The sequence below is a fragment of the Phyllostomus hastatus genome, unplaced genomic scaffold (assembly GCF_019186645.2).
Source record: "Phyllostomus hastatus isolate PE091 unplaced genomic scaffold, TTU_PhHast_1.1 phas_contig_38, whole genome shotgun sequence".
In the NCBI taxonomy this organism is placed as follows: domain Eukaryota; kingdom Metazoa; phylum Chordata; class Mammalia; order Chiroptera; family Phyllostomidae; genus Phyllostomus; species Phyllostomus hastatus.
In genome coordinates, this window is record NW_025333869.1 from 16,412,316 (window position 1) to 16,438,818 (window position 26,503).

Sequence of the window (26,503 nt, forward strand, 5' to 3'; positions counted from 1 at the left end):
GGGTTATAAATCAGGATATTTTAGTCTATTTGGTAATCAAGTACTCCCAAATCTCAGGGGTTTAGCATAACAAAACTGTGTTTCTCGTTCACATCACATACTACTGTGAGTTAAATCAGTTTCCTTAGCTATTACCCTACGTGCTGAGGTCCTACCAGAGACACTGTTTCCTTCCACTTTTTGACTCCAGGATCCCAAGGGATTTCTCGGAGGTTTTCTTCCAGATTCTCTATATATAGACATTTACTGAGAAAGAAACAGTGAAAGATTCAAGGAAACATTTTATAGTTAGTTCAGGAAATAACAAATACAGCTTGTAATAATTTTATTTTGGCCACAACAGTAGTGTAGGTTGGAAAATATAATCTATAATCTTCATGCATGCCTAGGAAATAGGAATAAATTGATGAGCATTTGTTAAATTTCTCCTGGGAATGATGAAACTATAAACATAGGTTTTTTTACAACAGAAATGAAGGTGCTATTGCCCTTAACATTTTACTAGAGGTCTCAGATAAAGCAGTAAGAAAATGAACATAAATATATAAAGATAAGAGGCAAGAAATAAACATTTATTTTTACCCAACTAGAATAAAAGCAGTAGAATATATTGGTAAAATTAGTGACTAGTAAGAGAGTACCAGATGGGTAATGGCACAAATTATTGTAGTGATCACTTTGCGAGGTTTATAAATGTCTAATCACTTTGTTGTATACCTGAAACTAATATAATATTGTATATCAACTATTATGAACAATAAACTTAAAAAAGAGAATTCTATACATTTGCAGATGTAGTATTCATTTCTTAAAATCAGTAGTACATTTTAAATAACATGTGATTAACCAGAAGATTATGTAGATATGTGATTCCATATGTGATAACTAAAAATGTAAACTATCTTGGAATTAACTTAAGGAATGTACAAGGTACAGTACATGTAAACAAACCTGAAACTGTTTAAAAGAGTTAAAGAATCTAAACATATGCTAAGATAATTGTATATCAACACTATATATGGCATCACTTAATAGTATAAGAGTATATTATCCTATATAATGTGGTATAATACTATAAAATGCTGATTTTACTCTAAACAGTTTATTCATTTTTTTAGAATTACAATTAGCTTTTTTGTCACTCATTATATGAGGAGGACACCTCCAAAATTGGAATTATCTTCTGGATGGTGGCCACCTGTAGTACCCCCATTAGCTGAGTGTCCTAGGAACCCATCTGTGTCAGTGTACCAGCTGGCATTGTTGTGAGAAGCTGCATTTAGCTTCAGTGATTTTTTTTTTGAAAATTCAACACATTTGCACCTTTCTTGGGGGGTGATTTATGGGCACACCTGCCCACACTGTACTGTGTTCAGCAGTTTTTGACCAAAAAATGGCAAGAGCTCCATTCTCCATCTTCCCTATTCACCAGATCTTGTCCTGAGAGAGTGATTTTATTTCCCGGGATAATAAAAGTCTCAAAGGGGAATGTTTTGATGATGTGGAAAAGGTAAAACAAAAAATGACAGAAGCACTGAAGTCATTAAAATCAATGAGTTTAAAAACTGAGCAGTGGAAAAAAATGTCTCAATAGGTTTTTTGCATCAGTTGGAGAGAACTTCGAAGGTGACTAAACTTTAAAAATGCATCAACACATACACATTTTTAATAAGTAAATTCCAGTTTTTGGGGGGTCCCCCCTTGTATGTATGTGTATAGATACACATTCATGTGGAGGATTAGAGGCCCGTGAGTAAATAAATTTTGGAAAAAAGAAAGAAAGAGATGTGGGATAAGTTTAGGATATATTAAAACATATTACAAAGCCATAGTAGTTAAACCCCAGATAATTAATGCAATAATAGATACCTACACCCAAGGAAAAGGAGGAAATCTCAGAAAAAGTTTAATATATGTTGGAAAATGATATAGAAGTATGTAATATCACAAATTTAAGTGATGAAGTACTACTTAAAAGGCAGTTTTCAGTAAATTAACTCATGTAAATATAAACTGAATTCTAACTATACCAGATACAAAGATGAATTAAAAATCAAAATATAAAATCTATATATATAAATTGAATACACTTGTAATATAATGTTTTTATTACTTTGTGGTGGGAAAAATCTTTTTATTGTTTCTCATTTTCTTTTTTTATTGTTGTTCAAACATAGTTGTCTCCATTTTCACCCCACCAGACCCCCACCCCACCCATCCCCACCTCCCACCCTCAAATCTACCCCCTTTTGCTTGGTTCATGTGTCCTTTATACATGTTCCTTGACGAACTAGAAAGCATTATGCTAAGTGAAATAAACCAGGCAGTAAAAAATAAATACCATATGATCTCACCTATAAGTGGAACCTAATCAACAAGACAAACAAGCAAGCAAAATACAATCAGAGACATTGAAATAAAGAACAAACTGACAGTGACCAGAGAGATGGGATAATAGGGGAAAAATCTGTTTAAAGAAAATCTCCTTTAAATATTTTTATTGCATCAAAATTAACTATTGCTGTTCAAACAAGGGCAATGTTGACACAGTTAATTAGGAATAGAAGAAAAACATTTAGAATATAAAATAATAACAAAACACTAAAAAAATTCAAACAAACAAAACAGGAAAACCCAACAAAAATGGTTAAAAGTTGGAAACAGCCCAAAAAGGAGAAAACTCTTTTGTTTCTAAGCATTTGAAGAAATATATACACTTACAGCAAAAAAATGCAAGTTAAAATAATAAAGGAATATCACTTTAAACCAACTTAACCAGCAAAATTGTAAAGATCTAATAATGCTATTTTACTCATATTAGGCAAAACTCTACAGTTTAATGAAGAACAATCCTTACAGGAGTGTCCTCAGTTTGGACATTATCCACAAGCTCAGGAGTCCCTAGGTCCATCCTCACTTCTGAACAACTGGCTACAAATCCCAAAGTCTCACAGACTCCTTCAGATTCAGTAGTTTATTAGAACAGGTTACAGAATCTGGAAAACTTCTATACTTACAAATACAGTTTTATTATGGAAAAAATATATAAATTAGAACTAGCCAAAGGGAGAGAGGAGCAGCATTAGGCCTGGGAGTTTTCCAAACATGAAGCTTCCATTGTCTTCAAAGACATATTGTTTTTTAGCACATTGCTATGTGCCAATATGCAGATTACTGCCAACCAGTGAAGCTCACCCAAACTCTAGAGTCCACAGTTTTTATTGAGGTTTCATTACAAAGACATATGTGATTGAATCATTGGCTATGTGTCTGAATGTAATCTCCAGTCCCCCTTTCTCTTTTGGAGTTTGGGCTGATATCACACAGCTAAAAATCTGAACCTTCTAATCAAGTGTATGGTCTTTCTGGCATGGCCAGTCCTCACACTCAGTCATCTTGTTGGCATCAGTCAAGTGTGATCTCTGAGGCTCCCTATGAATAACAGTGTTATCACCAGAGAAAATCAAAGAATTTAGATGTTTGCTCCCAGGAGTGCAGAACAAAGGCCAGACAAATTTTTTATTATACAAATATCTTGTCAGGGACATGGGCAAACAGGAAATCTTGTGAACCGATGATAGGAATGCAGACTGAGACCCTATTTGAGAGGCAAATCTAAAGTACTTAAGCTAACTGGATATAGGCAAAAAATTATTTTCAAATGTTACTCTTGGATATATATTCCATGGAAATTCTCAGATGGCTTTACAAGGCAATATGTGTTAAGTGTTTCCCAATAGTGTTATTTCAGGTGACTGGATTTGGAGACAACCTTTGAGTCCATGTGAAGTAATAGATAATGTGCATGCAGCAGTTGTGGTAATGACTTAGATGCATACTAAGCAACACAAATTTATATTTAAAACATAGGGCAGCATGAACAAAAAAAGAAGCAAAACAATATCTACAGTAATTGTATATTTTAAAAAGACACTGGCCACAATAATAGCACTTGATATTTGACAAAAAATAGCTTAAAATGAAAGAATATATGCTAAACACATAGCACTCCCTATGTTTAGGAGTCTGTGACAAATCATGTGGAAATGGATATAAAAGAGATTATAAATGAACCAAGAGTAGCTATCGGTAAACCAATGATAATCAGATGAACTCAGAAATGTAATTAACACTCTTGGTTTTATGGTTAAAAAGGGGAGTGTGGACATTCCTGTCTTTATTGTTTTTAGGCTAAAATGTCATTTTAATAAAATCTAAAGCATGACTATGTATGTGAAAAAAGTCAGTTTATTATCTAACAAATTTAGAGTACCTATATGGCCAGACATTTCACCACTCAATGAAGATAAATTAGATAGCTCATTTCAGCTCTTGATGACCCTGGGTTCTTTGTATACACTGACATGTGCACTAACCTTTACAATACAGTGAGACACTCTCCAAGAAATCAAAGCAAGGAGATATACAAATGTACTGTATTCTGTTTCCAGACTACACATTATTTCATTATATACACTCTGTATTTTCATAGGCATAATACTTAATTGCAATTTTTGTTGGATGCCCCCCTTCTTTTTTATTGCTTGAGGATAAACACTTGGTCTATTTGCTTGTTCTAGTATCATGAGTGTCTTACACAAAATGTAGGGTATAGTCAGTGCTCCATAAATATTTATAAAATTAGCAAGTGCACAAATGTGTCCTGGTTAAAATTTCAGAACTATAATCCTGCTTCTTTAGAATTTATTTTCATTTTCATGAATTTGAACAGAAGAGCCATTGTTGATGAGATGGAAAAATTATGAGTTACCCAATTTTCAGTGAACTAATAATGGCTATGAAATTACAAGTAATTTTTTTTTATCACTTGAGTGTGTTAATGCTGTTATTCATTATTACCAAATCACCATAGCAGGACATGATACTATTCCATAATGTATGTTATTTTCTTTGAAAGTCTTGGAATCAGGTATGGAATTAGTTACTGAGGATCAAGAGATGGGTTAATGATACATTCCATTCTTGCCCTGGCTGGTGTGGCTCAGTTGGTTGGAGTGTTCCATAAATCATAAGGTTGCAGGTTCAGTTCTGGGTCAAGATACATGTCTGGGTTGTGGGTTCGGTCCCTAGCTGGGACATGTGTGAGGCAAATGATCGCTGTTTCTCTCTCATATCCATGTCTCTTTTTTTCTCTCTCTCTCTCCTTCCCCCTCTCCCCTTCTCTCTCTCTAAAATCAATAAGTATGTGCTCAAGTAAGGATAATATGTGTGTGTGTGTGTGTGTGTGTGTATACATTCTGTTCTTAAGGAGTTCACAATCCATCTGCTGTGACATGTACATGAATTGAGTATTCAGGTATGCAGAAAGTGGAGCAAGACCATAGATAGTGAAGAACATTTGCAATGAAATTGAAGAAGGCAAGGGAAAACCACAGGGAAGATAATATTTAAGCTAGATCTTTAAAGGAAAACAGGAGTTCAACAATTGGACAATTAGGAAAAAGCATCTAGAAGGTATAAATGATATATTTGGAGGATAAAATTAAGGAAAAGAACAGTATTACTTAGAAGCTGGGAGGAATCAGGTGTTCTTCTGGGACAGATTCAGGATGAGCCTGTATAGGTAGTATGGGCCCCAGTTATGGAGAGGAGAGTTTATTCAGAAAACAATGGGAAGTGACTAGTAACCTTAAAGTTCTTTCATTTATTTTCTTTGTAATGCTGTAATTTTCTGACTCACTAAGTTTCTGGTTCAAGGGAAAGCATCATTCAAAACCAAATGTAAAAGAGGCTGAGAGATCATACACTAACTATAATATTTTCAACCACATATTAGCACTTGGATTTGGCTTACAGATGTAATTAATTCCAGAGCAGTATTTTGAGGGTCATATTCTTGTGTTGGATGCTGAATCAGAAAGATAACTAAACTATTAATATCTCAACTTGAAAAAATCCATGTTTACTCATGTGTATCCTGCTGCAGACATTAAAATTCTCTATGGAGAGTAGAAATTTGTTGCACAAATATATAGTAGGGTAAATTAAATAAAAAAGAGTTCACACTCACAATAAATGGTATGTAAATGAAAATATTAAATATTTCACTGGCAATGATGAAGTGCTATACATTTGCTTTCTTCTGATGTATAAGAAATTGATTTGCTAAATTTCAAATTCACAAGATAATTGATACTCATTTTGCATAATTTCTGAAAGGTGCTTAAAGTACATGGCAAAAGTTAACCATGATTCTAACTCAAAAAGTAATTTCTTTCTTGCCTATATATTTTACATGTGAGCTGTGAGAATGCAAGAGTTATGGGAAAGGAGTAAGAACATTTCAAAAGCAGTAATTGTCCAATAATGAATTGTTTATTTTCATTATTTTGCTTACTCTGTTAACAGTCATATTACAGGCAATATGGATAAAGGATGCCAGAATTTTTGATATATTATTATATTACAAGAAATATATGATAACTATTGGGTGTACAGTATCTCTCCTTATAAATCTCAAGACATTTTCATGAGTAAGATGCTCACTATAGGATCATTTCTACAGAACAATTAACTTGGAGACATTGGTGGAGGATCTCTTTGCTTTTCTAACAGCCAATGACATAAAGTTTGGGTATAAATAGGGCATTCACTTACTTTCATTAAGAGAATTGGAACTCATTTATTTTACTCTGTTTTTTTCCCCAAGGTTCTCAAGAAATTAGTAAAAAAAAATATGCAATAAATGGGGAGACATATGTACTACTGTTAATGAAGGGTTTCAGACATCAAAAAATAGATTCTAAATTCAGGAATTGAGTGTAAGTGGTAACCCATTACCTTACATAATGCAGTACAAGACCTACAAGACCATGTGGAAAGCAAATTGATAGAGTTCCCTGTGGATTTGGATTTATAGAAACAAACACAGACAAATTGGAAGCAGCAGGGGCTGATAATCATGGGAAACTCTGGGGTGTTGAACTGAGGGTAACATGAATAACTTGAACAGTACCACCTCAACAAAAAGCCAATTTGCCCTGGCATACACAATAATTATTCTTTTAGCACAAATATAAAGCTAAGTAAACCTTGAAAATTGCTACAACTAACTCCTAAAGGCTGAAAGAAAGAGGAGCATTTCCCCAGCTAACTCAGGTGTGATTAGCAAAGCAGTGAACCTCCCAAGTTGTTATGTACCTCCCTCTGTGTCCTTCATAGCCATATATATTAACTACAGACTAGTCAATTAAAACTACAGTAAATAGCATATTTTCCATTTTCCATTTAAAAGCACCAAACATATGATGCAGTTCAGGAGTAAAAGGAAGAATCTTATCGGAATTCAGAGGAAATACCCTTCTATAAAATTGTTTTAGTCTAAGAAACAATAAGACAAGAAAAAATCTGCTTTGTATTTTTATTAAGATTGAAGAATACTTTGCATTTTTAAGGTAAAAATGACAAAATCAGCAAAGAAAAGTCTTTGCTGATGAAAATGTGATTAAAATTTTAAACTTTAAAATTATAAACAGAGAGAAACTAAAAGCATAGAGCAGTTTATATCTCATTTTCTCATGTCCTCTCTTCCTTCAGGTGTCAGCTCCAAGATCACTTCACCTGTGTAACCTTCTTGAACTTTCTTTCATACACCTGGAGACCAATCGTACACTGTTCTGTGTTTTGTTCTTACTACTTGCAGGTATGTCCAACCTGCAGCATGTAAGCCACATGCATCTCAGAATGGCTATGAATGTGGTCCAACACAAAATCGTAAATTGAATGAAAACATTATGAGATTTTTTTCTGATTATGTGTCACAGTATATTTAATGTGTGGCCCAAGAGAGCTCTTCTTCTTCCAGTGTGGCCCAGAGACACCAAGAATTGGACAGTCCTGCATGTGAACTATATTCAGTTGTTTACTTGTGTATTGTTTGTTGTCGCCAAAGGAAGACAGGGCCTCTTCTGGTTTGTCACTTGTTCTTTCACTCCATTATCAGAACCATCTATCTCATGCTGAAGCTGCTCAAAAAACTGTCTGTAAAATAAAGAAATGAGAACTAGTGAGACAGCACCTCTGACCGCAGCGGCAGTCCTAACAAAAAACATTACATCAGCAAAGATATTAACCTATCCTTTCAGGAATAAAATAACTTTGTTTGTTTTAAGAAGTCCATTTAAGGAAGACTTCACCATAAATAGTGCTTATTTCTAATAAGCTAATTCTTTAACAATTTAATTCATTAATTCATTATTTATACATTTAGAAATTATTTTATTAGGTACAAATTCAGAATTTTATAATTTTAATGTGTATTGATTTTTATTATGAAATATCTCTTTTTACCTCCCTATTTATCTCTAATTATTTTTTGCATTATATGCCAGTCGCTATTTTTATGAAAAATGTTTTTCATTATTCTACTTTATATCTCTTAAGTATATACATGTATGCATATTATAAGCATTCTGACAGTTTTTGTTCTATAATAACTTATTTGCCACATCACAAAAAATATATATAATTATATAAAAATAATATATAATGTGTTATAATATTTTAAGTTGACAATTTCTTAACCAGAATATTTAGTCTATATATGGATATATCATTGTTATTATATTTGTGATGATTGCTGGAGGGTATATCTACCTATATTCAATGTTTTCAAAGTATGTTTGGTTTAAAATCTGTTATAATTTGTTCCATATTTCCCTTACATGTTTTATGTTTATTTTTGTCTTCTCTTGACTTTTATTGATCAAGTAGGTATAATTACTTCCATTTATCACCTCTATTGGCTCGCTAATTTACTAATTTTTTTTTTACATTCTATTCTGCATCAAATTTTATGGCAGTTAAGGATAAATAGTCACAGTATAATGGACCAATTTTTTTTCTTTTTTTTTTTTAAAGATTTTATTTATATTTATTTTTAGAGAGGGAAGGGAGGGAGATAGAGAGAGAGAGAGACAGAGAAACTTCAATGTGCGGTTACTGGAGGTTATAGCCTGCAACCCAGGCATGTACTCTGGCTGGGAATCGAACCTGGGACACTTTGGTTCCCAGCCCGCGCTCAATCCACTGAGCTATGCCAGCCAGGGCTTTGGACCAATTTTTTTAAATTAATTCATTAATTTATTGTTGTTTAGTAATAGTTGTCGCTCCTTTTTCCCCCATTGTTCTCCCTTAGCCTGTGCCCCCATTCAAACAGTCAATCCCCCATTGTCCATGCACGAGTCCTCTATTCCTATTCCTTTGCTGTCCTCTCCACTCCTTTTCCCTATTATCCCCTCCCCCCAGCCCAGTCACTCTCAGTTTGTTCTTTTTTTTTTTTTAAGGGATTTTGTTTACTTTTAGAGAGAAGGGAAGGGAGAGAGAAAGAGATGGAGAGAAACATCAATGTGTGGTTCCCTCTCACACACCCCTCACTGGGGCCCTGGCCTATAACCCAGGTATGTGCCCTGACTGGGAATCGAACCAGTGACCCTTTGGTTCAAAGGCCCTCACTCAATCTAATGAGCTACACCAGCCAGGGCCTCTTTTTTTATTTTTAAAAGTATATTCTATTGATTATGTTATTACAGTTTTCCCAATTTTTCCCTCCACCCTGCACCCTCAAACATTCCAGCATCCCCTGTCTTGGTTCATGTCCATGGGTTGTACATATAAGTTCTTTAAGTTCTCTGTTTCCTATACAATTTTGACCTCTCCCCATGTATTTAATGCCTACCAATTATGTTTCTTCTTCCCTGTACCTTTCCCCCCATTCCCCCCTTCCATTTCCCACTGAAATTTCCAAATTTCTGATACTATTTTGCTCATTTGTTTGTTTTCTTGATTATATTTCACTTATAAGTGAGATCTTATGGCATTTGACTTTTGTCACCTGGCTATTTCACTTAGCATAATGCTCTCCAGGTCCATCCATGCTGCCATGAAGGATAGGAGCTCCTTCTTTCTTTCTGTTGTGTAGTATTCCATTGTATAAATGTATCACAGTTCTGTTATCCAATCATTTACTGGTGGGCACTCAGACTGTTTCTAGCACTTGGCTATTGTAAGTAATGCTATTATGAATATTGGGGTACATAGGTTCTTTTGAAATAGTGATACAGTATACTTAGGGTATAGTATAAGTGGTAGGATTGCTGGGTCAAAAGGCAGTTCCATGTTTAGGTTTTTGAGGATATTCCATATTGTTTTCCACAGTGATGGGACCAGTCTGCCTTCCCACAAACACTGTACTAGGATTCTCTGTTCTCCACAACTTCTCCAGCACTTGTTGTTTATTGATTTGGTTATGATAGCCATTCTGACTGCTGTGAATTGGTATCTCATTGTGGTTTTAGTTTTGCATGTCACTAATGGCTAGTGATACTGAGCATCCTTTCATATATCTCTAGAACCTCTGTATGTCCTCCTTGGAGAAGTGTCTGTTCATGTCCTTTGCCCCTTTTTTAATTGGGTTGTTAGTGTTCCTGGAGTGGAGCCATGTGTGTGTGTGAGTTCTTTATATAGAACTCACAAGGGTTTGGAAATCAAACCCTTGTCTGATGTATCATTCCCAAATACATTTTCCCATACAGTTGGTTCCCTTTTCACTTTGTTGATGTTTTCTTTAGCCATGCAGAACTTTTTTTTTTATTTTGATGAAGCCCCATTTGCTTATTCTTTTCTTTACATCCCTTGCTGTGGGGGACACATTGGTGAAAATATTGCTGCATGGAATATCTGAGATTTTCCTGCCTATGTTCTCCTCTAGGGATTTTATGGTGTCATGACTTATATTTAAGTCTTTTAAACATCTTGAGTTTATTTTTGTATATAGTGTAAGTTGGTGGTCAAGTTTCATTTTTTTTCATCAGCTGTCCAGATCTCCCAACACCATTTGTTGAAGAGCCTATTTTCACTCCATTTTATGTTTTTGACTCCTTTGTTGAATATTAATTGATCATAGACTTAGGTATATTTCTGGGCTTTCTATTCTGTTCCATAGATCTATGTGTCTGTTCTTATGTGAGTACCAGACTGTTCTGATTACTGTGGCCTTGTAATATAGTTTGATATCAGGTATTGTGATCTCTCCTACTTTGTTCTTCTTTCTCAAAATTGCTGAGGCTATTTGGGGTAGTTTATGATTCCATATAAATTTTTGAAATGTTTGTTCTATACCTGTGAAATATATCTTTGGTATTTTAATAATAATTGTGTTCAATCTATAAATTGCTTTAGGTAATATGAATATTTTGATGGTGTTAATTCTTCCAATCCATGAACATTGTATATGCTTCCATTTATTTGTGTCTTCCCTAATTTCTTCTTCAATGGTGTGTAGTTTTCTGAGTACTGGTCTTTTACATCCTTGGTTAGGTTTATTCCTAGGTACATTATTTTTCTTGTTGCTATTTCAAGTGAGATTTTTTTCCTGGTTTCTGTTTCTGATATTTCATTGTTGATATGCAAAAATGCCTTTGACTTCTGAATGAATATTGGCTGTGTATCCTGCTGTTTTGCCAAATTCATTTATTAGGTCAAGCAGTGTTTTGGTTGAGTCTATAGGATTTTCCATGTACACTATCACGTCATCTGTGAACAATGACAGTTTTGTTTCCTCTTCTCTAATTTAGATGCCTTTTATTTCCTTTTCTTGCCTGATTGCTGTGGCTAGAACTTCCAATGCTGTGTTCAATAGAAGTGGTGAAAGCAGACAGCCTTGTCTTGTGCCTGATCTTAGTGGAAAGCTTTTAGTTTTTGCCCATTGAGTATGACGTTGGCTGTAGGTTTCTCATACGTGGCTTTTATTATGTTGAGGTATATTCCTTCAATTCCCACTTTGCTGAGTGTTTTTGTTCTAAATGGGTGCTGTAATTTATCAAGTGTTTTTCAACACTTATTGATATGATCATGTTATTTTTGTATTTTGTATTGATTATGAAGTGTATTATATTTATTGATTTGCATATATTATATCATCCTTGCATCCCTTGAATGAATCCCTCTTGTTTGTGGTGTATGATCATTTTAATGTATTGATGGACCCAATTTGCCAATATTTTTTAGAGGATTTTAGCATCTGTGTTCATCAGCAATATTGGCCTGTAGTTTCTTTGTTGTTTCTTTATGTGCTTTTGGAATTAGGATAATACTGGCCTCATAAAAAGAGTTTGGTGGTTTTCCCTCTTCTTTAATTTTTTGGAATAGTTTGAGAAAAATCAGGGTTAGCTCTTCTCTAAGCGATTAATAAAGTTCTCCTGCAAATCTATCCAGGCTTGGGCTTTTGTGTGTTGGCATTTTTCTTATTACTGTGTCAATTTCACTAGATGATGTTGGTCTATTCAGACTTCCTGCTTCTTCTTGACTCTGTTTTGGAGGATTTTGTTTCTAGAAATTTTTCCATTTTTCCTGGGTTTTTAAATTTCTTGGCATATAGTTGTTCATAGTATTTTCTTATGATCCTTTGTATTTCTGTGGTATTGGTTGTAATTTCTCCTTTTTCATTCTGAATTTATTATTTGGGTTCTCTATTTTTTTTTTTTTGATGAGTCTGTTTAAAGACTTGTCAATTTCGTTTATCTCTTCAAAGAACCGTCTCCTGAATTTATTGATCTTTTAATGGTTATCTTATTCTCTATGTCATTTAATTCTGCCCTGATCTGGATTATTTCCTTCCTTCTATTCTCTCTAGGCTTTGCGTGTTGTTCCTCTAGTTCTTGTAGATATAGGGTTAGGTCATTTATTTGAAATGTTTATATCTCTTTAGATAGTATTGCATTGTATGAACTTCCATCTCAGGACTGCTTTCATTGTGTTCCATTAGGTTTGGGTTGCTGTGTGTTCATTTTCATTTGTTTCCAGAAACTTTTTTAAAAAATATTTTATTTATTTATTTTTAGAGAGGAAAGGGAGGGAGAAAGAGAGAGAGAGAGAGAAACATCAATGTGCAGTTGCTGGGGGTCATGGCCTGCAACCCAGACATGTACCCTGGCTGGGAATCGAACCTGTGACACTTTGGTTCGCAGCCCGCGCTCAATCCACTGAGCTAGGCCAGCCGAGGCTGTTTCCAGAAACTTTTTGATTTCTTCCTTGATCTCATTGTTTACCGATTCATTGTTTAATAACATGTTATTCAGTCTCCATGTATTTTAATGTTTTAGAGTTTTTTCTTTGAGGTTGGTTTCTAGTTTGATGTCATTGTGATCTGAGAAAGTGCTTGATATAATTTCAATTTTCTTGAATTTTTTGAGGCTCATTTTGTGACCTATCATGTAGTCTATCTTTGAAATGTTCCATGTGCATTTGAAAATAATGTATATTTTGCTTCTTTGGTGTGGAAGGTTCCGTATATATCAGTTAAGCCCATTTGACCTAGAGTGTCACTCAGTACTCCAATGTCCTGGTTCATTCTTTGTTTGGAAGATCTGTCCACTGTTGACAGTGGGGAGTTAAAATCCCCTACTATGCAAGTGTTGCTGTTTCTATCTTTCTTGAAATCCTCCAAGATTTTTCTTATATATTTGGGTGCTCCTATGTTTGGTGCATATATGTTTACAAAGTTTATAGCTTCCTGTTAGATTCTTCCGTTTAGAATTATGAAATGGCCTTCTTTGTCTTTTTATGGCCTTTGTTTTGAAATCTATTTTGTCTAATATAACTATTGCCACCACAGCTTTTTTTTTTCCTGTCCATTTGCTCAGAATATTTTTTCAGCCCTTCATTTTCAGTCTGTGTAGGCCTTTTGTTCTGTGGTGGTCCTCTTGTAAACAGCATATATGCAGGTCATGTTTTCTTATCCATTGAGCTACTCTATGTCTTTTTATTGGAGCATTTAATCCATTTGCATTTAAAGTTATTATTGATAGGTACATATTCATTGCCATCATTTCTTTTGTATCTGTGTTTCTCTCTTTCTCACTCCACACTTTCATCTTCTTAAAGCAGTCCCTTTAGCATATCTTGCAATGCTGGTTTGGTGATGGTGTAATTCTTTTAACCTTCTATTGCCTGGGAAACTACTTATTTCACCTTCCATTTCAAATTACAGCCATGTTGAGTAGAGTAGCTTTGGTTATAGGCCTTTGCTTTACATTACTTGTAATATTTCTTGCCATCCCCTTCTGGCTTGTACTGTTTCTGTTGAGAAATGAACTGCTAGCTTTATTGGAGCTCCCTTGTATGTTATTATATTTCCCTCTTGCTTCTCTTATGATCTTTCTTTGTCTTTAAAATTTATCATTTTAATTATGATGTGTCTTGGAGTAGGCCTCCTTAGGTTCATCTTGATTGGGACCCTCTGTGCTTCCTTAACTTGCATGGCTTTTCTCCTCTTCAAGTTAGGGAAGATTTCTGTCATTATTTTTTTCAAACAGGCTTTCTATCCCTTGCTCCTTTCCTCTTCTTTCTAGTACTCCTATGATTCAAATGTTGTACCTTTCATGTTGTCCTGAAGTTCCCTTAAGCTATCCTCACACTTTTTGAGTCTTTTTTCATGTTGTTACTCTACCTGGGTATTTCTTTCTACCTTGTCTTCCAGATCACTGATGCAACCCTCCACTTCATTACAAGCCACCATAGTTCCTTCTAGTGTATTCTTTATTTCAGATATTGTATTCTTCATTTCTTCCTGGTTTTGTTTATAGTTTCTTTTCCTTTTTCATGCTACTGTAGTTCCCACTCATTTCCTTGTATTTGTCACTGAGTTCCTTGAGCATCCTTATAACCATTTTTTTGAATTCTACGTCTGATAGATTGCTTGTCTCAATTTCATTTAGCTCTTTTGCTGGGGATTCTTCCATTCCTTTTGATTGGGGGTTCTTTCTTTGTCTCCCCATTTTAGGTGACTCTTTTTGTTTCTTTCTGTGTCTCAGGGTGCTCTGCTTTGCCTGTCTGTCTTCATAGGTTAGACTTCTGTGGTAGGAGTTCTCTGGGACCCAGTGGTGCTGTTTCTTTGACCCTCCTTGTCTCAATGCTCTAGGGTTGTACTTTCCTCCATTTGTGTGTGCTCTCTTGCTATATTTGGGCTTTCCCTAGTGGTGGCTTCTTTGCGGGTGGGTTCTTCCCTCCAGCAGGCTCCACATTGTGTTGTATGTCTACTATTGTTTCTGACAAAAAGTCAAAACATACATCTTCTATGCAGTGCTTTTATGGAGAGTTGGGGTTCTTGCAGCTTTAGTGACTTATAAATGAAGTCTCTCCCAAGTAACCTCTATATTGAAGAATGATATCTAGAAATTTGGCATCCCTGTTGATCAGTTAATATTCCTTTTCAAGGGTGACCCAGTCCCAGTTCAGGTGGCAATGCTCCTTGGTTAACTTTTTTCTGCATAATTATTCACAAATTCCTTGATCTTTAAGAGGAAAAATTGTCAAGGGGGAAGGAAACAATTGAGTTTAATCATAGACTCAAGTAGCTGAGTTGCAGGATCAGCCTTTTGTCTTTTATTCTAATACCCTCCTTGCAGAGGTGGGTACAACAATTGTCTCACATCTTCCACTTATTTGTCTTCTCCTCTCTTTCTGGACTTTGTTGGATCCACCTTTGGGGCTGAAGCTTTCCCTGGGGATGCCTTGAGCCCAGATGAAGCAGGAGGGGGGTGTAGGAGAAAGCCTCTGACTTGGATGATGATACTCCCAACCATCAAGTCGCTGTCTGCACCCAGCTTCAGAGAAGTGATCCTAATTTACTAATTCTTATTGCATGGTGCTCTCTACTCAATTTATTAGGAGTTATACATTTTTATCTTATCTATTTTTCCCCTCTAACTATACTATGTAGAATGTCAAAGGTGACATCATTTATCCTCTGAATCTTAAGCACTCTCCTGGCCTTTCTCTCAATGCATATTTACTCTTCCATGAGAAACTGCTATGTGTTCATTCTGCCGTCACTGACTTTTGTATGTGGAGGAATAATTTGCCATGCTTGACTCATCTGCCATTGTTTCTAGAAATGTGGTCTTCCCCCCAAAACCCAAAAGTTCTCTTTTTCCCCTAATCCAGAGTTATATTTACCTAGAAGTCTCTTCTATGGGGGAAACCTGCCTCAATCTTTGATAAAATCCCTGGGAGTGTGATATCAAGGACCTGTGTTAAGATTTTGACAAGGAGACTTAAGAGTCACCTTGTCAGCCAGTTTATGTCTTATTAGTAATAAAGGCCATATTTTTGCCTCAATCTTTATTCCTCTGTTTTAGATCTCAAATTGTTTGTCATCCAGATTGAGAAGATTAGTAACAAGAATTCTGAAAGACAGACACCTTGGTAATATTGTACTTAACAACAATGGTGTGCGATTGACTATGAAAATGGGATGGGGTGGGGGGAGGGGGGCAAAGGGAGAAAAATTGGGGCAACTGTAGTAGCAAAAACAATAAAAAATTTCACTTATTGTGATCTTATATAAACTATTTTGTCCAGATCTCAGAATAGCAAAGAATACAGAATAAAATGGATATAACTTCAAGATTTTGAAGTTATATCCATTTTGAAGTTAGATAACAGTGTCTCTTTAACAAATCCTCAGGCGGAACAGCTCCTCATGTACTTGAGTTTCATTGAAGGTGGTATCAGTTCTACATATTGTTGCATTTTGTTAGATTCAGGCATTGTTTATAACGAAATGAAGGTGTTTGTTCTGTCAAACAAAGGTGATTAATATAGTAAAAACTTCTTGGGTTATTTTTCACAGACGGCATGTTACTCCTTTGTAGGTGGTTCATTTCAGTCGTATTACTGTTGTATAACCCTCCAGGTAGACTATAGCCTTCATATCCCAATAACTTTGAATACTGAAAAAACTGAGCAACTATAGTTTTTGAAAGCTGAGTTAAATTAGTAAAAACTCTAAAGGGAAAATTCTCAAATTCTAAATATTGGGAATCCTTATTCCAATATCACTTTAAGCCTCTTTTCTCCTTTCTTGTATTATAACACTCTTTCTAATATACTTCTTTCCCTCTTTTATTCCTAGACTAACTCAATAAACACTCCTATGCATTGTCCTGCTACTTTGGAAAGTATGCTATACCAACAACAGTGTAAAATATATAATAATGACACAAGGGAAACTTATGAACATTGTCTATACACCTTTAAAACATCTGAGTTTACATTATTTTTGTATTTAAAATTCAAACACAAAGAATTGTGACTTCTCCCCCATGTACATGTATGTATGTATATAATATCTATCATCTACCTATCAGCTACTAAGAGAAAGAAAAAAGGTATATATTCAAGGATCCTTGGCTATTTATTTTAGAATTTAATATATTTTTAATGAGTTAAATTATAATAATTTTCAATCCATGGTTACTCAAATACATACTTTTCTTTTACTATATAAATGTATATATACATATGTATGTCAGTAAAGGTTTTTATGTGTTGTATATGTGTACATATAATATATATGTGTGTATATATGTGAAATAACAATGAATGTGGGAATTGAGGGAATGTTACATGAGTAACAGATTTTGTATATTAGTTATGTGCATGTGTGTGTGCAAGAAGTGACCACTTACATTCAAATATAATACAGACAGTGTCATTAGACACCTAAATTATTTAAATCATGGGAGTTACTTTTCTAGATCCTAAGTATATATTTACAGACTGAAAATAGATGAAGACAACCAATTGACAGAACTCTGAGAGCTTTAATGATAGAAACAGATGTTCACATTTAAGGCATCAAATGTGAGTGGTTCTCATTTAACTGCTGTTGCCTGTGAGCAATGGTCCTCTTTTCCATAGGAGAGATTGTAATGCAGATTATTGTAATTGTCTGAAAGTATCTCCATGGCTGACAATACTTCTTTTTCTTTTTCTACTCTTTCTTTGATAGTTAAATGGGGATAGCATTTAACAAGCATAATTATGTCCTTTTTTGTTTATTATGCTGCATTTAAGCATAATTGCTTGAAGAAAGCCTACACAGGCCTTTTCAAGCTCAAGTTCTTCATTTCCACCAAAACCAAAGAAACATAATCCACATATTATGTTTACTTTAATATTTCACAAATTAAAATGATATTAGTGGTAAACCAATTAAACGAGATTAGGATTAAAGTTGAAAAAAGGCAGAATCTAGTAATTTAACCTAAAAATTCTGACTCAACTAGTTTGATTTTTAATAGAAAAAATAAAGATTCACTCTATAACACCTTACTTCTTTGTTAAAATTAATTATTATTTAAACTAAATAATAATTTATTTAAATCTAATATTATACAGTTAAATTTTCAGTGTGTCAGAGGAGCTCTCATTAAAGTGACCCAAATATTTCTTTCCATTTATGAATTCATGTTTCTAATCACTAATCAATTAAGGCTTTTAAAATTTAAGAAATATATTACTGGACAGTTTTATCTAGTTTTGTAGATAATTCTGATATTTTCAGAATTGAAAGTTTTATTAATTTTTGTACTCATAATGTAACAACCTAAATGACGTGTCCTTAATTGGACTATAGCTATTTAGAAAACATTTTAAACTCTCCCCACATAGTGAAATTATTTCCCTGTACCAGTTCAAGAAATTCCCTAGGATATACAAAGTACTCTGTCAAAGTACTCAAATGAAGAAAGTATGTTTAGGATCATTACTAGGAAAATTGTAAAAGGAGCAACTATGATAGTTTTTTTTGTTTGTTTCTCATGACAATGAAATTGTGCCTGAAAAATAGAACCAAATGGCTAATTATGGCTGAAATTGGGCAATTACATTTTAAATTAGCCAAATGCAGGTGTAATTATTATTTTAATAAGACTAATTTCTCGAGGTAATTTGCAAATGGGAGCCTGCATTTGGTGGAGATGTAGTAACTCCAGCTATTTGACACACAGAAATATAATGTAATATTAAATATAATGTGACATATACACATACAGAGAGAGAGAGGAAATCTCATACAGTAGTAAAGGGAAGATCAAGAGCTAACATAACATTATTATATTTTCTATGAAAATTTCCAAGAAAATTGTCAAATAGGGAAAATATTCTAACACTTAAAGTTTGAACAATTTCATATATGAGAATTCAAACTATCTCTGAAACAAATACCTATCACAAATTATTTTTAAAAGTCACATAAAAAGTACCACTTTACTTTCTTGTAACTTCTTAACACTTCCAAGAGATCATTATCTCTCACCCGGTTTCCTGAAATAACTACCTAATTAGTCTCTCTTCATATTTTTCCCAAACATTAGCCAACGTGATCTGTTAGAACTATATATCAGAGTAGATCACTCCCATGCTCAATGCTTTCCAAGGGTATTTTACCACACATAGAAAAAAGAAAATCCAAGGATATTTCCATGACTTATTCAGTCCTCAAAATAAATATATTTCCTACCACACTGTAATACTATTTGACATATTCCTTCTAGTCAGACAAGACTTGCTCTTTCTCAATCATGATAAGAATTATTTTGCCCCAAGGTCTGGGCAATCACTGTTTTATAGATAACCTAGTGACTCTCTCCTTTTTTTATTCAAATGATACCTCCCCAGACAATATAATCTGATGATTTTATAATACTTATATAATACTTTGTATCCTTTATAAATAAATAATTCCTTAGTTTTTATTTATAAGACCTAATGTTACAAAACAGATGGTGGGGGTGATATTATTGTGCCCACCCAGGGACGCCATAAACTGTTACAAAACAGGAACTGAGGATGAAGAAGGGTACACTGATATACTATTACCAAAAGGACCCCCACTAGGTTTGATTGTCCGCCGCCTAAGGAAAGATGTCTCTCAATGCCAGAGATTTGTGAAAAGGAAAGGAAATGTTTATTTAAAGATATACAGACTTAAAGTAGTGACCTAATATCTTCATTAAGATATCAAAGTCCTTTTGGATACCCACAGATACGAACAGTGCTTCCTTCTCCCCCTGCTCTAATTCAGGGTACTGTATCTCCGGAAAAGAAGGAGACGTCCATGATTCAGGCTGCGGGCATAGTCAGCTGTGTTGTCATTCAGGCAGGATCTCCTATTAATCCAAAGCCATGTGGCACCTTCTCATGGCCTACTGGCAAGAGTTCTTTCACACTTATTCCAGGCAAAGTCTCTCCTGCTTCCCAGGCTACATGGCCAAAGGCAGCACCCCAAAGCCACATGGTCCTCTTCTACCAAAGCTGCAGGGGTCCCCACTCTGCCCAAAACCTCATGGTTCTTCGTGGCAAAGCTGTGGGGAGCAGGGACGTTGCCACTCTGGCAAAGCCGAGTGGTGGTTCTTTGCTAAAGCCGCATGGTGATTCCCCACTCTGGCAAAGCCACATGGTTCCCTTTTCACCCAAGCTGCAGGAGTCTGCAGAGGGTCTGATGAACCACGTGGATCTATCCTACATGGCTGCAGGTGTCCCCACTCTGCCAATGTGGCTCTCCCCTTTCTATTGCCACAGCTGTATGTTCTCTTCCCTCACGTGGCTGCCAAGTCTGCGTTTAAATCCCTGCATCAATCTTCCTCTGCAGCCCCATTTCTGACTCCTCCCACAATCGGCTACACTTGCCAGCACTCTCATAACCTTTCAGCTTTACTGGGCTGCCATCATGAGTCTGGGCAGGTGTGGTCCCATGGCATGGAGCCAATCATCTCCAAGCTTTCAGGCAGGTGCTGTGATCAGGGGGGATCTGCCCCCATTTACATCTTGGGTGGAAGTCCCTCCTTTCTCCCTGGCTCAAACATGGCCACAGCTGTTTAGCATATCTATGAAACCAGTTAAAGATTATAGATAGGTTAAATGACTATGCCAGAGGTTAGCTGCAAAACTGTTGCTATACAAAACAGCTCTCAATGGCCCTGCTCCATGTGTCCTTTCCCCCCAACTCACACCTGCGGGGGAAGGGGTGAGGACATCCTAATATTTCCTGGACACCTTGAGTTCTGGACCCCATTCCAAATCCATATTTGGGGCCTCCCTCTTGGCTGCACCCTGTAATACTAACAGAATCTATTATGTCTGTTTATATTTCTATACTTTAGTAAATGAATACTTAAAGGATGAGGATAGATGTTTTACTGAATTTTTTTATTGCTGTATCTTTAGTTCCTATAACCATGTCTGAAACATGGGAAATTTGGAACAAATAATTATTGAAAAATAAATAAATAAATGAATTAAATGTGACTCAGTTTGGACTCTTTCAAAATCCTGAAGTTGGGGATGGGAAAAATGCACTTTTCTGTCGAACAGAACTGCAATGTTCAAAGAAGTTTTCTGAAATAGAGTTAAAGAACTCCTTCAAAGTAGAAGAGTTTATCAAAGAAAAACCAAAGCCAGTCAGTAGATAAAGTGGTAAAAACAGATTTTATTCAGGAACTACTGCAATTGGAAGTAATAGGTTTCAGTATAGAACTGGACTAAACTCCAAATAGAGTATGAACAGGGGATTTACACTAAGGAGAAGGGTGGGGATCAGTAGATAGAAAATTATTAAAAGGAAACACCAGGGGAGATTCTGACTAAACCAAATTCACAAGAGTATTGCTGAAGGTAGGCCAGGGAGTTCTGATACCAAGAGTTGGGTATGAAGAATGTGATCAAATGTCAGTGGTGGGGATTCTTGCTAAACTGACTTAGCATAAGTTTTGAGGACTCTTTACTCCTTCCAAAGGAAATAAAGGCCCATGGCCCCTCTTATGTGACCATGCAGGGCATATCACTGCCTTTTCCACCAGCCTACAACCTCTGATGCTTCTGGACTTTCTCCTGGTGTCCTGGAAATACAGAGGATAGAACAAAGCAGTCATCACACATATTCAGAGTCTGGGAGAGGAAAATGGTTGGATTCATATATTGTTTTAAGTTTCTTGGTTTTATTTATATTCAAATCACACCTCCTGCTGGTGTGGCTCAGTGGATTGAGCACTGGACTGCAAAGCAAAGGGTGGCCTGTTCGATTCCCAGTTAGGGCACATGCCTGGGTTGCAGGCCAGGTCCCCAGTAGGGGGCGTGTGAGGGGCAACCACACATTGATGTTTCTCTCTCTCTCTTTATCTCTCTCCCTTTCCTGCTCTCTAAAAAAATAAATAAAATATTTTTAAAAATCTTTCCTCATACCCTCCAACTTTTCTGATTCACACAACCTTTTCATAAAGGATAATATAAATGAAGCTACATTAAAATTGAGTCCAAGTTGCCATCCTGTTAGCAGCACTGTTAGATTATCTGCACCAATAGAAATGTCTTCCTTCTATTGATGTAATTGTTCCCCTTCCCTTTATCATACATAACCCTTCCCTTTGTCTCCTAATAAAAACACTATCTGGGTTTCTACCTGAATCAGTGCTTCTACTATAGCTATTCTTTTTAATCTCAAATAAGTGCTTGTTGACTCTCATTTTGGCTTTTTATTTTTAGGTTAACATCTTTTTGTAAGACCAGAAAGACAAATGCCCATACATAAAGTTTATTGAAACAACAGTCATGCTAACTCACTTATATCTTGTCTATAGTTGTTTTGCTTCACAATAATCAAATCAGGTAGCTGCTGCAGAGACCTCATGGCCTACAAAGCCTAAAGTATTTACTGTATGGTCTTCAGTGAAAAGATATTATGACTCCTGCCTTATGCAAGAGGCCTTAAAGTCTAGTAAATACATAGTACAATTGATAGGAACTTAAATTTAACACAACATCATAGGGATGTTGTATATGTTTTACATGTATAACTTCACTAAACCTTAAATCAATACTCTGAAGTAGATATAACAATTTTTATTTAGAAATTATGGAACTGAGCTTTAGAAAGATTTATACATAGAAATAAATTGATTGAGATCTGAGTTGTAGCCCCAACCCCATCCCACCCATGCCCTGCCTAGATTAAAATCCAATTCTGTTTGATAAAAAAATTTAACATTAACATTTAAGATACTTTCTACTGGCTAATGTGGGTTTTTCTGGATATTTATTTAAAAGCAGTTATAGTCCACAGGAAATTGCACATAAAAGTACTGGGGAGTCCTTTGTGCATTCCCTCAGTCTTCTTCAAAGCAACTGATAAATTCAACTCTATGCTCCCTTTTATATATTTGAGATGCAACGGTACCTTGTGTTGAAGGGCCAAGTGAAGAAGTAACTGGAAGGGAGGGAGTATAGATCCTGGGTAATGGGACTTTAAGAACTCATGCTGCAGCATGTTCTTAGCTACTGCTTTCCCAGTAGGCAAGCCCAGTACTCACAGACCTGAAGTGCCATGCTAGTCTCCACAATATCTGTTAAATGAGAGTTGAATGAGAATTGTTAGTGTCAGGAGCATTCCATATCCTTTTGTCTATTATTAGTTCAGGGCTGTAGATATATCCTCATTGGCACTGAAACAGTTGTGAAGTCCTTGATAGGTTTAGGTACACCATGTAAGGTAAAAACCAAGGTTCTAAAGCCTGAAGCTTTCTATAGGAATATCTGTTCTTTTTCCTTTTAATTATTTTTAAAATAACTATAGATTCATGGAACATCACAAAGATATATATATAGGAAAATAATGCATAACCTTCACTCAGCTTCCCTATGTTAATATTTGATGTAATATATACCTGTACAATATCAAAACAGATAAAATTATAATAATGTAATATACCATGGTGATTCAGATTTTACCAGTTTATTGGTACTTGTGTGTTCATGTGTATATTGTTATCACATGTGTACAACCACCACAATCAAGATATCCAACTATACATCATCACAGTGTCACTTGTATTACCAGTTCATGGCCACATGTATCCCCTCCCACCCCATCCCTAACACTGGGCAACCATGATAATTTCTTATCTATAATTATGTTATTTCACAAGTGTTACAAAAATAAAGCCATGGACTTTGTGTCATTTTCAGCTTAGCTTCTTTTTTTTTTATCTTGGCATAATTTCCTTGAATTTCTCCACATTGGCATATGAGTAGTTCATTCCCTACTGTGTAATGACTAATTAATTTTATTACCAAGTTGTATTACATGATATGTATGGATGTACCATAGTTTGTCTAACCATTCACTACTCAAAGACTTTTTGGGTAGTGAATAAAGCTGCAATGAACATTTGTGTACAAGTCCCTGCGTGAAACTTAGTCATTTCTCTGCAACAAATGCATAGGAGTACAAATGCTAGTTGTACCCTAAGTTCATTTTTAGTTTTAAAAGAAAGTACCAGGATGTTTTTAAAGTGGGTATACCATTTTACATTCTCAGCAGCAATGTGTGAGTGATTCATTGTCTCCAAATCCTCATCAGCATTTGGAGTTATTATTTTTACCATTTTGATAGGTTTAAAGTAATAGCTCATGGGGTTTTTATTGCAATTCATTTGTTGCTGAGGAAGTTAATTTTTTTATTGTTTACATTTATGCATCTTTTTTTAATTTTTTTAAAAATATTTATTTATTTTTAGAGAGGGAAGGGAGGGAGATAGATAGAGAGAGAGAGAGAGAGAGAGAGAGACATCAATGTATGGTTGCTGGGGGTTATGGCCTGCAAACCAGGCATGTACCCTGGCTGGGAATCGAACCTGCGACACTTTGGTTCACAGCCTGCGCTCAATCCACTGAGCTAGGCCAGCCAGGGCTTTATACATCCTTTTCAAAAAAGTGTCCGTGTATATCTTGTCCATTTTCTAATTGCACTGTTTTGTTTTACTGTTGAGATTTGAGAGTTATTTATATATTCTAGATACATCTTTGTACAATATGAGTTTTGAAAATATTTCCTCCAGTATGAAACTTGTCTTTTCATCTTGATGGGGTCTTTCTCAGAGAAAATTTTAAAATGTTGATGAGTTCTAATTTATCAGGTTATTTTCCTTATGATTTTCCTTTCAGTGTCAAGCCTAAAAATTATTTGCTGAGTTCTGTCATCTTCCTAGAAGTTTTATCATTTTATATTTGGTATTAAGACAGTTAGTGTATAGTCAGCTCACTCAAATCAAGTCCTAGTTTAAGGTGAGTTTTAGTCCTCCATTAGTCTATTCTGAGTAATTCTTTTAATATAATTTATGAATATTAGATAGATGATATACAGATAGATAGATGATAGATAGGTAGATGATAGATAATCTGGTATAGATGTCTGGTATTTTGTTAGCTTGGATGAAGTTATTAATATTTCTAAATTTTTCTATAGTGTTTGAAAACTGCGGTACATTTACACAATGTAATACTGTGCAACAGAAAGAAAGGAGGAACTCCTACATTTTTCAGCAGCATGGATGGAACTGGGGAATATTTTGCAAAATGAAATAAGCCAGGTGGGCAAAGTCAAATATCATATGATCTCACCTCTAACAGGAACCTAATGAACAAAACAAAGGAGCTAAATAGTATCAGAAGCATGGAAACAAAGAACTGATAGGGGCTGGAGGAGATGGGGGAGGGTGATAAGGGAGGAAAGAAGGGGAAGGATCTAGTTAAGGAACAAGTATAAATGACCCATAGACATGGACAACAGAGTGGGGATTGACTGTGGGATCAGAAAGGGGGTGGGGCATTGGACAGCAATGGGAACCATTGGGCAAGTGTAATGGAACAACAATGAAAAAATAAAAATAAAAAAGATCCAACTTTAAAAAGTTTTTCTATAGTGTTGGAATAGTTTTATAATAAACATGTTAATTTTACAACAGTAGTAAGTTAATGTTCTTTTTCTCCCTTTTTAAGTATATTTTATTGATTATGCTATTACAGTTGTCCCATTTTTTTCTCCTCTTTATCCCCCTCTTCAACCTGCACCCCTCTCCCTCCAGCATTCCCCTCTCTTACTTCATGTCCTTGGGTCATAGGAATTTTTATTATGTTGGAGTAATAAGTATTCAAAACATTTAAAATTATATATTCTAAAATAAGTTCTTTAAAAATGTTGACTATATTTTTAAGCTAGCATACACTTTTAAATTTAAAAAAAATCTGACTAACATTTGGGACTAATTAGCAATCAGGCAGTATGTAACTTGGAAGTAAAGTCCTACTGTATTAAATTCTGATCCTTTTTAATAAGATGCTTCTAAATAAGCTCAATTGTACACTGTCAAAAAGGTCAGTATCTGTTATGTAAGAGCAATATATTAATGTGGTGTGAGAAAGACAAAGGCCAACTTGACCAATACTTTTTCCCAAAGACTTAAATCCACATTAGAATCCCTCTGAAGACTTAAGCATATTTTTCCCCAGATGAAATGTCTTCTGGCAAAGTATAAATCAATGATGTGATTTAAATTATGTTATCTAGATAACACTCATCATTATCTAACAAAAATTTAAGGCCTGTTCAGAGAATGTATATTTTTTCAGCCTTTAAAGACTCCCAAAGAGGTTCTCTTTATTAAACTGTCTCTAGTGATGCCTGAGGATGTTGTGATTCATATATTTGCATTTCGCAATGGTTCCTAGCTGGGTAACATATACTACTGATCTTTTGTCAAGAATTCTATTTCACCCTGGCTGGTGTAGTTCAGTGGATTGAGCACAGGCCTGCAAACCAAAAGGTTGAAGGTTCGATTTCTAGTCAGGGCACATGCCTGGGTTGTGG